The sequence below is a fragment of the Stegostoma tigrinum genome, unplaced genomic scaffold, assembly GCF_030684315.1.
Source record: "Stegostoma tigrinum isolate sSteTig4 unplaced genomic scaffold, sSteTig4.hap1 scaffold_240, whole genome shotgun sequence".
NCBI lineage: Eukaryota > Metazoa > Chordata > Chondrichthyes > Orectolobiformes > Stegostomatidae > Stegostoma > Stegostoma tigrinum.
In genome coordinates this window covers 151,867-165,934 of record NW_026728174.1, presented here as the reverse complement: position 1 = coordinate 165,934, position 14,068 = coordinate 151,867, and positions in this window count along the sequence as shown.

Below are 14,068 nucleotides of genomic sequence, written 5' to 3'. Positions count from 1 at the left end.
TGTCCATTGTTGATTATCAGTTGAAAAACAAAACCCCAACTCCTTCGCGAATGTCCCTCAGGGAAGGAAAACTGACCATGTCTGACCAAAATGTGACTCCAGACCCACAACAAAATGGTTGACTCGTAACTGTCCCTTAGCAATTGCCCAATGCAGTTATCAACGGGCACTAAATGCTGGTCCTTCCAGTGACACCCTCATTCCACGAATGAAGAAATAATAGGGTATATTTCCCTTCCCACCCTCTGCAAGCATTGCAGCAATTCGTACTGGTTTTGTAACATCATTCAAGCCCTTGCCACTCTCTAACGCTCTCACCACCTCCAGCTCCTTCAACTCTCCCTGGTCCTGTCATCTCATTGAGCCCCGACAATGTTTCCTCTTGCAACTACACTCCTCTTGCAAGGAGCCCATCTGCAGTCCCTTTAACACCTACTTCCATATATGATGGCCCGTTGTCATTTGCTGAAACGCATTCCTTCACTTCAGAATTTTTTTTTTTCCTTTGTTTCTTTCTTTGGTTTTCTTTGAATCCGATACTTGGTTCCCTGAGTGAGAGAGAATGGGAATTTCTTGCTGAGGTTTTGTCTGTTCCAGTGGAATGTCCATTTGTTGAATGTTTTACACCGTTCCGTGATTATTTATTCACTCGGGATGTGGGTGTTTCAAGCCGGCCAGCACTTATTTGCCACCCAAGCTGCCTTTGAACTGAGTGCCTTGCTGGGCCTTTTCAGAGGGAGTTGGGTGTCAGGCATGTTGCTCTGTGTCTGAGGTCACATGTTGGCCAGACCAGGTGAGCAGAGCAGATGTCCTTCCGTGAAGGATATCGTGGAACCAGATGGGTATTTCAGACATTGTCATTAATTTATGGATTAATAGTCTAGTGAGAGGAACACACGGCCATTGCCTGTCCCACTCGAAGCTCGTGTATCCCTGAGTACTGATACCAGTGCACCATGAATCAAAACTCCTTCTTCCTGACCATTGGGTGATCCTGACACCTTCCTGGTGATATCAGCCAGTATCTCTTCAAACAGTAACTGTCACAGTGTGGATCTAATGATTGCCGCTACAATGAGATCCTGAGCCAGCAGAATTTTCCACTCCAGAGATGTGGCAGCAGAGGCCAAGGATGGAGATGGGGATTGTCCAGATGGCTGCGGTGCTCAGCCCTCTTCCACATCTGTAGTCCTCACTGCATCAGTCTAATTTCTCAGTCTGTTTATGCTTCTGTCTTTGGCAGCTACTGAAAGTTGCTGACTGAGCAGAATTCCTGACTCCAGTCTCGTCCATCACCATGTTGAAGTCAACTGGAAAATTCAAGCGACGACGGACAGGGAGATCTGGAGCATTCGTCAGATCCTGCAGTCAGGTAAGACGCTCAGTGAGCAGAGCAGAAGGCTTAAAACATTGACCCATGAGCTGCAGTGCAGAAGGGGGCGCACAGTGTAGAAAGACCCCAGACTCAATCACAACCCTGCTGATGTTGTAGGCTTGCTCACCGAGCCAGTAGCAGGTAGACCAACATATAGGCTAGCCAAAGAACGATAACGGAAACTGAAATACTTCATGGACAACACTATCCACCCAATACACTCTTCCCAAGAATTCCTCAACATCATCAAGGACACCAGAATAGAAGAGGAGCAGATGATGATATTCTTTGATATTACAGCACGATTTACATCCATAAACACTGACCGAGCCAAAGAGACAATGGCCACTCTGCTGGATGAACCAGGATGGCAGGCGCTCCAAACTAACAGAATCAACAAGGACAGCATCCTGAAATTGCTGGATATGTGTCTCACCTCCATATATTCAAACAAATCAATGGAACACCAATGGGATCCCCGATATCAGGACAACTTGCAGAAGTGGTATGCAAAGATGAGAATGGAGAACGCTCCCCACTATCTAACCCAAACTCTGGGTCCCCTGTGGTAGATGACACCTTGATGATCACATATAGAGGACCAGAAGAAACCCACTGACAGATGAACAACATCCTCACTAGAATAAAATTCATAAAAGAAGAGGACAATAACCCTTCCTCAGCTATGGTGGAATGTAAGAGCAACAGGGAACTCCAGATCATTGTGTACAGAATGTGTACAGCCCATACGCACCAGATATTTTATCACACCAGCAACTATCCACCAATACCTGTAAACGGAGGTACATCAGGACATAATTCAAACGAGCCACAACACACTGCAGCAACCTGGAACTGCTCATAGCAGACGTGGAGCACTTATACGGAGTTTTTAAAGGAAATGGATACCCAAAAGGCACAATCCACTGTTACCCACAGGACAGACCACAACAATAAGGCACAATACAGCCAGACACACCAGTCATCCTACTGCAAATCAGAGACCTATCAGCGGTGACCACAAGACTATTCAGATCCTGAGGTATCAGGCTCGCCCACAAACCAACAACCACCTACGACTGCTCTTGACAAATGTCTGGGATCCCACACCCAAAACCAATACGAAATACCATGCAAGGACAGTGAGAAACATTATGCAGGCCAAACTGGAAGAAAACTGACAACAAGGATGCACAAATACCAACTATCCACCAAGAGACATGACCAGTTCTCACTGATTTCAGGACACACTGACAAAGAAGGACACCAATTTGACTGGGACAACACATCCACAATCGTACAAAGCAAACAGAGACATGCTAGGGAATTCCTGGAGGCCTGGTATTCCAACTGGAAATCCATCAACAAATAGATTGATCTGGACCCGATATACAAACCACCGGAAAACAAAACCGGAAGTGATGCCAACCACCCCAGCAAACCGAGGCACATAAATAACAAGTGGGACAGAACACCAGCCCTTCACTGGAGGCACACTGACAACGTTACCGAGCAGGGTGATGAAACATCTGCAATCAAACACACTGTCTCAGCGAGCAAGTCTAAAACATCATCCACAACCTGAGCTGCAAATCTTCTCAAAAACTTCACCACCCTACTTTCAGCTCTGTTTTACTGAACTTTCCAAGGACTGCATCGGAAGTCCATAATTCTCAATCCAGGCCTGTGCTGTCTTCGTGAGGATAAGAACAGCAGAGTTAAAAGCGGGCCTCTCTCAAGACAGTGGCATTGAACCCTGGGATGTTTCCGTTCCGTGTTCTCTCTCTAACAGTCAGTCATACAGCAAGTCTACAGATCCTTTGTTGCAACTCATCGTCATCAGTGCGTTGAATCCTTCTAACTGCTTGAACATTAGGTATCTCTGGCTCCTCCAGTCCTCGCTAAAATCCCTCTGTGTATTTAAAACCTCTGCCAATTCTGACTCCCCTTCCCATCTTTGCAAATTGCTCCAGTCTTGACAATGTGTCCAATCCTGGTATTGTCCTCCTCCTCAAGTCATAACAATAATTTTGACACTTGTCATCTTATCCACTACTTACAGTCCACCATGTCTCTGTGATATCCTCCAGCCCCGACTCACCTCCCCATCTGGACATACATCATCCTCATGCCCCTGCAACACATGATATCACTGTAACTTGCTCCAGTCCCAAGAACACTCCTGCCTCCCGTAACACAGCACCACATGACCTCTGACAATTGACCATTCCTACAGACCTCCCTATCTCTCTAAATTTCTCCAGTCTGATAGCTGTTCCTGCCTGTGTAAACTGCTCGAATATATTGCATTCTGAAGCCATTTTAATCCTCCTCATGTTTGCAACCTCGTTCAGTGTGCAATCTCTCCTATCGCTACAATGCTCCTCATTCTCCATCCTTCAGGCATTAATTAGCCTTCCTAACTCTTTAACCTCTTGAAGCCACTAAAATCATCCATGTACCTGTAAAATCCTCTTGATTGCCTTATCTAACTCCAGCCCCGACACCTCTCTTTCTTTCTCTAACGTCCTTCAGTCTGAAGATCCATGCGAACTGTCACCTCATCCAGTGTCTACAATACTTTGTATTACTAACTTCATCCAATTGCAAAAACCATCCTGAACTCTGTAACCTGCAACATGTGAATCCCTCCCTATCTCTGGAATTGGTTGCAGCCCCCATAGCCCTTCACATTACTGGAACCTTCTTTTGTTCTTGTAACCTTATCCCATTCCAAACCTCAACTTATCTGTATCCTCCTCCTGTTCCTATAACCCTTGTGAACTTCTAGATCTTGTCCAAACTCTGTAATGCTCTGTATGTTGCATCATCTTCCAAAGCTGTCAACTGTCTTTCTCTCTCAAACCTTATCTAGTTCCTGCTCATCGCCCTCTCTCTGTCAAGTCCCTCGGTCTCCAAAGTGCTACTTGCAAATGTAAACTTCTGCTGTCTAAACAAAGGGCCGTATGACTGTCACCTCCTTTTTGCCACTGAAATTCTCCGTGTATGTTACCTTCTCCATTCGTTATAGCATTCCCTTTCACAGTTACCTCCTCCAGCCCTGAGAACCATTCCTGTCTGTGTAAACTCATATTGCCTGTACAAACCTCTCTCGTACTGTAACCTCCACAGATCCTCTCTGTCAATTATGCCAATTGATCACAATCAGTGCCCCCCATCCTTAAAACACGAACCGTCTTTGTAACCTCTTCCCCACCCTACAACCCTCCCTTTGTCTGTAATCCCCTCTAGACCCTGTAATCCTTGCATTTCTTCCATTCAGGAGAAACCTCTCTGCCTTGATAACTTTTTTCATCCCCCGAACCCCTCACTATTGATGTAACCATCCCCCATCACCACAAACTCACTATCACCATCACCTCTTGCAGCTCCTCCCTATCTCTGTACACCATCAAGTCTCTACTAACCTTGCTATCATGTCGTTTCATCACTACAACCCTCACAATCACAATAAACTCAACACACTCATCAGTGACAACACACTCCATCTTCCTCCACCCTTCCTTGTGCAAGTAATCTCCTGAGTCGTTCAAAACCTTTGTCTGTTATCTCTTTCAAAAACAAAGATGATAATTACTTTTATAACGAAGAAAAGCTTCTACCATCCTCCCTGTCACAGTAACCTTCTCTAACCCCTACATACCTCTAGTTTTGTCACCTCTTTCAGCCTGTACACTTCTGTGTAACATTGTAATCTTCTCCAGGCTGAATGACTCTCCCTGTGTCTTTAACTTCGACAGTGCTCCACAGCTCTCTTTATCTCTGTAACTTCCTCCACTCACTCCAACACTCCCTATCATTGTAGATTGCTCCAGTCATGACAGTTTCCGTATGGGGAGAAAGCAGGAAGAGGGAACTGAGCTAAATGATCAGTCGTGATCTGATTGAAGAGTGGAGCAGGCCCATGGGGCTGAATAGCCTACACCTAACCCATTTTCCTATGTTTCAGCGTAACACTGCCTCTCTCCATAACCACCTCTGGCTCCTACTATCCTCCCGATCTGTGTAACTTACACAGCCTCTTATCACTGGAACTTTGTTAGACTGCAGAATATTGCCTGTCTCTCAAACCTGCTCCAGTACCTGCAGTACTCATGGTCTGTTTCCTCCTGCAGCCCAATAGCCTTCCATGTTTTCTTTACCTTTAGCTGCTGGAATTCTCCCTATTGTGTAACATTATATCCTCCAGTGTCCCGACCTCCGTGTGCTCCTCCAATCCCTGTAGCCACCCCTGCCTCTGTGACCTTGTCCCACACGCTCATACCTCTTACAACATTGAAACTTTCCCTATCTCTGTTACCGTTTCCTGCTCCTTTAAACCTGTCTGTATGATGCTGTATAGCTCATCAGCCCACCCTGTGTATGCAATCTGAACCAGCCTCTGTTGCCCTCCTTTTATATCTGTAAACTCCTCATTTTCCTGCAAACGTCTATCTCCAGTAAATTCCTCCAGCCCCTGTCTCACTCCCCATCTGTCAGGCCTCCTCCAGTCCCTGCAGACTCTGCAGCCCACAGTCTTTCTAACCTCCTTCAGGCCCAATAAATCTCCCTACACTCTGTACACTTTTTGTAGCCGTTGCAATGTTCCATTTCGCTGTTTGCTCCTCCCCTGCCTAGAGCCCTGCCATTCTTTGTAAACCAGCATCTCAAACACTGTCTCTTTGTGTAATGCTGCAATGTGTTCCCTATTACTGTAGCTTAAAAATGCCCCCCTCTCTGTAGATAGCTCTTCCACCCCTGTCAATGCAAATTTCACCCACCCCTACAACCCTCCGTGTCTCAGGAACCTATCCAGTTTGTTCAATGCTACTTTATCTGTATAACTGTCTCTTTGAAGACACTTTTGGACTCCAGCCTTCCCATCTATCTAAATTCCAGAAGCTAAGTCTTGCTTCATCTGTACATTTCTTCAGTCGCTATAAGCGTCCATTTCTGTTTTCGATCCTATTTTCTGTGTACAATGCACCATTCCATAAAACATTCCCTGTTCGTGTAAAGCACCGCCATCCTATAAGCATCCTTATCCCTGCAAACTGCTCCAGCCCTCCTAACTTCCCTCTCTCTATGAACTCATGCAGCCCCTACATCTCTTTGTCTTGATGTGACCTCCTCTTAGTTCTAAGGTCCTGTCTACCTATGACATCTCGTCCACTTAGCACAGCCTTCCCAAACTTGACATGTATTGACGTCTGTGTAGTCTCCTCTACTCCTGACAACCGTTTCTATTTATATTACTGCATTCAGATCACATGCTTTTTAGCTCCCTGAAACCCCTTCCTGTGATTGCAACCCTCCGTATTTATGTAAAATTTTCATGTGCACAAAATCATCCCGATCTCAATCACCTCCATTTACCTCCGGTGCTGTTCTGGGGATGTTTCAGAGATAGGAAGGTTATAGAACCTGGACATGTTCCAGAGAAAGGGACATTTGCAGACATGGGAGAATAGTGCAAATGTAGGAAAAGGTGGGATCCTGCAGAATGTTAGGGATTGGGGAATGTATATTACCTGTAGGACGGTACCGAGGTAGAAAGGGTGTGGAGTGAGAAGGAGGTTACTTTTTGTATCACGGATTTTCCTGATTGCATCATGAAATTGTAAAACAAAATAGTTTGTATCTGCAAATGCAATTGTGAGATCTTGCTGAGCTGATATTGAGGCTCATTACTTGAATGTCTGAGCACTGCCTCAGATTCCCAGGCTGGGAGATGTGAGCTCTGATGTGAATCTATTTGCCCAGTCTGTCTGTGTATCTGACACTCATCTGCTACAGCTCTGGTCAGAAAGCACTCTCCATGCATCAGGTGATACCCACATCTACATGACTGGTCAGAACTCCCCTCATCAACGCATTCATTTGGACTTTTTTTTGATGTTACTTTGAAGTAGCAGTTTTGTGAGCTACAAGAATTGTTCTCCAATGGGACAGAATGAAAAATGTAGTCTAAAGTTTTGGCAAAGATCAATAGCTCGGGTTGTGGATAAGACTGTTGACTTGCTCACTGAGCTGGCTTATATTTGTTCAGGAGTTTTGTCACCGTGCCTGGAGACAGCCTTTGAAGCAATGTTATTCTACTGTGCTGGGAATTTATGCTTTCCAGTCCATTATGGTGAGTACTGTCATTTCCAGTTTTGATCTGTATGGGTTTGTAAATAGGGTCCAATTCTATAAATTTGTTGATTTGAAGTATGGATGGAGAATCATGCCTCCAGGAATTCCCATGCATGTGTGTGTTTGGCGTGGGCTACTGTGCCCACTTAGCCTCAGTTAAATTGACGGCCTTCATTGTCTGAATGCACAGATATTAAGGAGAATTCATTGTGCCATTTTGCTGCTAGCTGATGTTCACATATTCTGATGGCTAATTTCCTTTCTGTCTGTCCAATGCCATGTTTTGTGGTAGTTGTGGCATGGTATTACGTTTTCGAATAGACAACAAGACTGGATGTAAATTTGCTCACCGAGCTGGAAGGTTCATTTTCACACGTTTCGTCGCTTTTTTTGAATTTAAAAAAATATACTTTATTCATAAGATGCACAAAATAAAACATATTTATACACCTACCCAGTCATGCAAGCCGCTCCGGATTACCTAGGGGGTACGTACACCAACTAAAGGAAAAAAACAAAACAAAGAAGACAAAAAAAGCAAAGAAAATACCCCGGCAGTCGTCTCCCCGCACAGTCCGCATTGGCCCCCTGACCAGTTGGGGAAGGCGCCAGCTGGGCCCAGTTACCAGATAGGGTCCAAGATAATAAAATGTGAGGCTGGATGAACACAGCAGGCCGAGCAGCATCTCAGGAACACAAAAGCTGACATTTCGGGCCTAGACCCTAGAAGGGTCCTGAGAAGTGTTCCTGAGATGCTGCTCGGCCTGCTGTGTTCATCCAGCCTCACATTTTATTATCTTGGATTCTCCAGCATCTGCAGTTCCCATTATCTCTGATACCAGATAGGGCCCTTTTTTTTCTATTCTGGACAAGGGGTTTCATACGGTGGTCTTTCCCCACCGCACCTTGGCGGCGGCTGCCCCAAGCTTTAGCGCGTCCCTCAGCACGTAGTCCTGGACCTTGGAGTGCGCCACTTTGCAAAACGCGGTCGGGGCCAGTTCTTTCAGCTGGCAGACCAGAAAGTTGTGGGCAGACCAAACAGCGTCTTTCACCGCATTGATGGTCCTCCAGGCGCGGTTGATGTTGGTCTCGGTGTGCCTCACGGGAAACAGCCTGTAGAGCACGGAGTCACGCGTCACGGAGCTGCTCGGGACAAACCTTGTCAAATATCACTGCATCCACCTCCAGACCTCCTGTGCAGAGGCACACTCCAGAAGGAGGTGATCAACAGTCTCGTCAACCCCGCAGCCACCTCGAGGGCAGCTTGCGGTGGCGCAGAGATTCCGGGCATGCATAAAGGATCTCCCTGGCAGAACCCCTCTCACTGCCAGCCAAGCAATGTCCTTATGTTTGTTTGAAAGTTCTGGCGATGAGGCATTCTGCCAAACGACTTCGGCCGTCTGCATGTGGAACCACACGACGGGATCCACCCTCTCCTTTTCCCGAAGGGTTTCGAGGTTACTATGTGCTGACCACTGCCTGACGGCCTTGTGGTCAAAGGTGTTTCCCTTCAAAAATTTCTCCACGAAGGACAGGTGGTACGGGACGGTCCAACTACTTGGAGCGTTCTGCGACAACAAGGCCAAGCCCATCCTTCGCAACACCGAGTACAGGTAGAACCTCAGTAAGCAGTGACACTTGGTGTTTGCGTACTGAGGATCTACGCACAGCTTGATGCAGCCGCACACACAGGTAGCCATCAGGGTGAGGGTGGCATTTGGTACGCCCTTTCTCCCATTTTCTAGGACTTTGCACATGGTGTCCCTGTGGACCCGGTCAATCCTCGACCCCCAAATGAAGTGAAAGATGGCCTGGGTGACCGCAGCGGTGCAGGTCCAGGGAATAGGCCAGGCCTGCGCCACATACAACAGTACCGAAAGCCCCTTGCACCTGACAACCAGGTTCTTACCCGTGATGGAGAGGGACCGGAGCGTCCACCTGCCCAGCTTCTGCTTCAGTTTGGTGATACGCTCCTCCCAAGTCTTAGTGCACGCCCCAGCTCCACCGAACCAAACACTGAGCACCTTCAGGTAGTCTGTCCTGACGGTGAGGGGGATGAAGTTCCCAAAGAACATGGCCTCGCTCTTACCCCTATTGACTTGGGCATCCAAAGCCAGTTCAAACTGGCCACAGATGTCCAACAGCCTACTCACCGACCGATCGGTGCAGAAGCCGGCAACATCGTCCATGTACAGGGAGGTCCTGACCTGAAGGCCTCCGCTGCCTGGGATAGTCACGAACTTCAGGCTCACGTCCTTCTTGATGGATGCGGCGATGGGCTCCACACAGCACACAAACAAGGCAGGAGAGAGGGGGCAGCCCTGCCTGACTCCAGATCTGACGGGAAAACTGTCCGATTCCCACCCGTTCATCGAGACTGCGCTAACAATGTTGGTGTAGAGCAGCCGGATCCCGTTGTGGATGCCCTCCCCGAACCCCAATTTGGCGAGGACGTCCCTCATGTAAGCATGAGAGACCCCGTCAAAGGCCTTCTCCTTGTCCAGGTTGACGAGGCAGGTGTCCACCTGCCTGTCCTGCACGTAGGCGATCGTATCCCTGATGAGCACGAGGCTCCCAGCGAGCTTCCTGCCTGGCACAGCACAGGTTTGGTCAGGGGCAATCAGCGACTCCAGGACAGACCTGCCCTGGTTGGCTATGACCTTGGCCATGATTTTGTCGTCCACATTCAATAGTGAAATGGGACGCCAATTCTTAATTTCTTCTCTCTCCCCCTTCCCCTTGTAAATGAGGGTGATGATGCCTTTCCTCATGGACTTGCACATTTCCCCTGCCCGAAGCACTCTGTCATACACCTCCATCAGGTCCTGACCGACCAGGTCCCACAGAGCGGAATACAGCTCAACCGGTAAGCCTTCGCTCCTGGGAGTCTTATTCCTCTCAACGGACTTGAGTGCTCTGGTCAGCTCGTTCAGGGATATTGGCCGGCCCAGCCACTCCCTCATGCCATCGTCTAAGACCTCCGTGATAGACGACAGGAACGACTCGGAGGCCATGCTGTCCGTGGGCTTCGTGTTGTTCAGTCCGGCAAAGAAGAATCTGCTGATCCTCAAAATGTGGGGCCGAGACGACATCACCGAGCCGTCGTCCTCCTTCAGCCGGCTAAGCACAGAGCTCTCTTTGTGCACCTTCTGAAAGAAGAAACGCGAACACATCTCAGCCTGCTCCACGGAGTGGACCCTGGACCGCAAGATAATCTTGGAGGCCTCTGCGGCGAAGAGCGAGGCTTGCTGGCCCCTCACCTCGCGGAGGTCCTCTGTGAAATCGACCCCCATTGACTGCAGGAGGAGCAGGTTCTGCATCCTTTTCTGGAGTCATGACAGATTTCCCCACCTCTCTCTCGCCTTCCGAACGCCCTTGAGGACAAAGAACCTCTTGATGTTCTCCTTCACCGTCTCCCACCAGTCGCCCAGAGATTCGGAGGGGTTTCACGGTTCTCCAACCAGCGTACTCCCTCTTAAGCTCCTTGAAGTTCTCTGTGGTCAACAGAGTCGTGTTGAGGTTCCACGACCCCTTGCCGGCCTGCTGGTCGTCCTGTAAGTGACAGTCGGCCAGCAGGAGGCAGTGGTCAGAGAAGAACACCGGCTCGACGCCGGTGGACCTGACTGAGAACGCCCGCGACACAAACAGGATGTCTATCCTTGAGCTGATAGACCCGTCTGGCCGCGACCAGGTGCATCTCCACTGCACTCCGTCTGCACGGGTGCTGAAGACATTGATCAACTTGGCGTCCTTCACCGTGCCCACCAGGAATCTGGATGTGACGTCTGGTTGACTTCCCCCCCACCTACTGTCCCCATGCCGGATGTTCCATCTGCATCGATGATGCAGTTGAAGTCTCCGCCTAGGATGACCGGCCTGGACGTAGCCAGCAGGGGTGGAAGCCGCTGCAGGACGGCCAACCGCTCACTCCGCTGGGGTGTACACCTTGATCAGCCTCAGGGGAGCGTTCCTGTAGGTGACATCAGCCACTAGGAGGCACCCCCGCCACCACCTCCTGAACTTGAGAGATGATGAGTTTGCGCCCCCGCAGCAGAATAGCCAGGCCCAAGGAGCAACAGTCGCTTCCCCCCCACCCCCCCCGACCAGATCAAAGGCCCACAGGTCCAGGCACCCGACCACTTCCTGTACCTGCTGAGCTGCGGTATCCCGTACTCCTGCAGAAACAGGAGGTCTGCCTTGACGGTGGTCAGGGAGGCCGACGTGGACACACATCTTGCGGTGGACTTGACCCTGCGCACATTAATGCTCGCAACTCGTACCTGCAGTGACCGCAGTACCCTCCCCGATTCCAAGGTCCAGCCCCTCCATCTGTCCCTTCATGCCCATTGCCCGGGCTAACTGCTGGACGCTCTCCGGGTTCAGGAAACCGTCCGTGCTGCCTTCCGGGTGGCATCCCCCCGTCGGGGGTATGGAGTCAGGAGAGTCCAGCTCTGGGTCAGGCTGGGGACACACTGCTTCCTGCTTCCCGCCTGAAGGTTCGGGGGGGCCTCCAGGGCCAAAGCAGCGCGTGGCTGGGTGTCGGTGGGAGTCTCAGGGCGCCTCCCATCACCTGGAAGCGGTGTGCTGCTTTCCTTCTCCCTTGAGATCTTTAGCTTCTGCTTTGGGCGGGTCCCCTCCGAATCTTCCCCCCCCCCTGTAGCTGCCTCTTCCTGCCTGATGGCTGCGGTGCCGGGGCCCACCGGCACACCTTCCTCCTCACTTTCCGGACCGTCGTCCACTCCCTTGGGTCACCTGTCGCCTCCTCCATCGACTCTGGGTTGTCCGGGGGGAGCAGAGCCTGCAGAGGCGCTTTGCTGGCCTCGGGTCCATCCTGTGGGGCTGGGCCCGCCTGCACGACCTGGCTGTCCTGCAGACTAGCGGGGTCCTGGCAGGGGCCTGGTGCCTTCCCCTCCTCTGGGGGGGCTCGCCCCGCATTGCCTCTGCTGGCGACCTGGGCATAGGTGTTCCCCTGATGCGGGCATGCCCTATAGATGTGGCCCGCTTCCCCGCAAAGGTTGCAGCTTTTTTCTTGTGGGCAATCGTTTGCCAAGTGTCCCTCCTCCCTGCAGATGGTGGCTTTGCAGTCGGCCGCCACGTGACCTGACCTACCAAAGGCCTGGCACACTTTAGGTTGCCCTGCGTAGGTCAGGTAGCCTTTGCTCCCACCGATCGCGACGCTGGATGGTGGGTGTATGATGTTCCCGTCCACGTCCTTCCTCAGCGTCACCTTGACCTGCCTCTTACTGGTCCAGATCCCGAAGGGTCCATGATGTTGGTTCTTTCCCCTTCCACCTTCACATACCTTCCGAGGAAGGTCAGGACATCAACTGCTGGCACATGCGGGTTGTATATGTGTACAGTCACCATACGGCTCCTCTGCACTGACATCACGAACAGCGGGACAGTGGTCAGTACTGTGAGGGTCAGTACTGTGAGGGGGCCCTTACCTCCTTTCTGCTTGAAAAACTCCAGGAAGCGCTCGCAAAGCTTGGCACTCCTGAAGGTTACATCATATAAACCTCCTCCAGGGAAATACTGCAGGCAGTAAATGTCCGCAGCAGTGAACCCACAACAGTCCAACAGGACCCTCTTCATGAAGAAGTTGCAGTCGACAGGTGCACCTTCATCCACCTTCTTCACGGAAACATGGATGGTGTTCTGGACCCCCTGACCCAGGGCACGAGCACTCATCGCAGCCATCGTTGCAGGTTGGCTGCTCCCCTGACCCAGCGCTAGGCTGAATCCAGCATTAAGATCCACCGGTTGCAAGGGTGCACAGCCAACCCGACGTCTTCTTTCCACCTCCAACACGGTCACACTGTCCTCCTCTCGGTCCACAAAAGAATGGGTCTTTATTTTTACCGGATGTAAGCTGGTTCACTGAGCTGGAAGGTTTGTTCCCAGACGTTTTGTCGCCATTTTAGTTAACATGATCAGTGGGCCTCGGGTGAAGCCCCCGTGTCATGTCCCGCTTTCTATTTATATGTTCAGGCTTCCTTGGGTTGGTGATGTCATTTCCTGTGTTTTTTCTCAGGGGATGGTAGACTGATTTTGGAGCCAATGTGTTTGTTTGATGGAATTTATTCCGGTTGGAATGCCATGCTTCTAGGAGTTCTCGTGCATGTCTCTGTTGGGCTTGTCTTGGGATGGATGTGTTGTCCCAATCAAAGTGGTGTCCTTCCTCATCTGTATGTAAGGATACGAGTGATAGTGGGTCATGTCGTTTTGTGGCAAGTTGATGTTCATGTATCCTGGTGGCTGGCTTTCTGCCTGTTTGTCCAATGTGGTGTTTGTCACAGTTCTTGCAAGAAAAAACCTGGCCAAAGAAACACTGACTGCAGTATTATGAGAAGAACAGAAGACACATACACCAGACACCACCAACCTCATCAGCAAGGACAACATCAGCAAGCTAGTGGACCTATGCCTCACCACCCACTTCACTTTCAATAACAAAACCTACAGACAAACCAACGGTACACCCATGGGATCTCCGATATCAGGGTTCTTAGCAGAGGCAGTAATGCAGAGACTCGAACAAACAGCTCTGCCAATCAG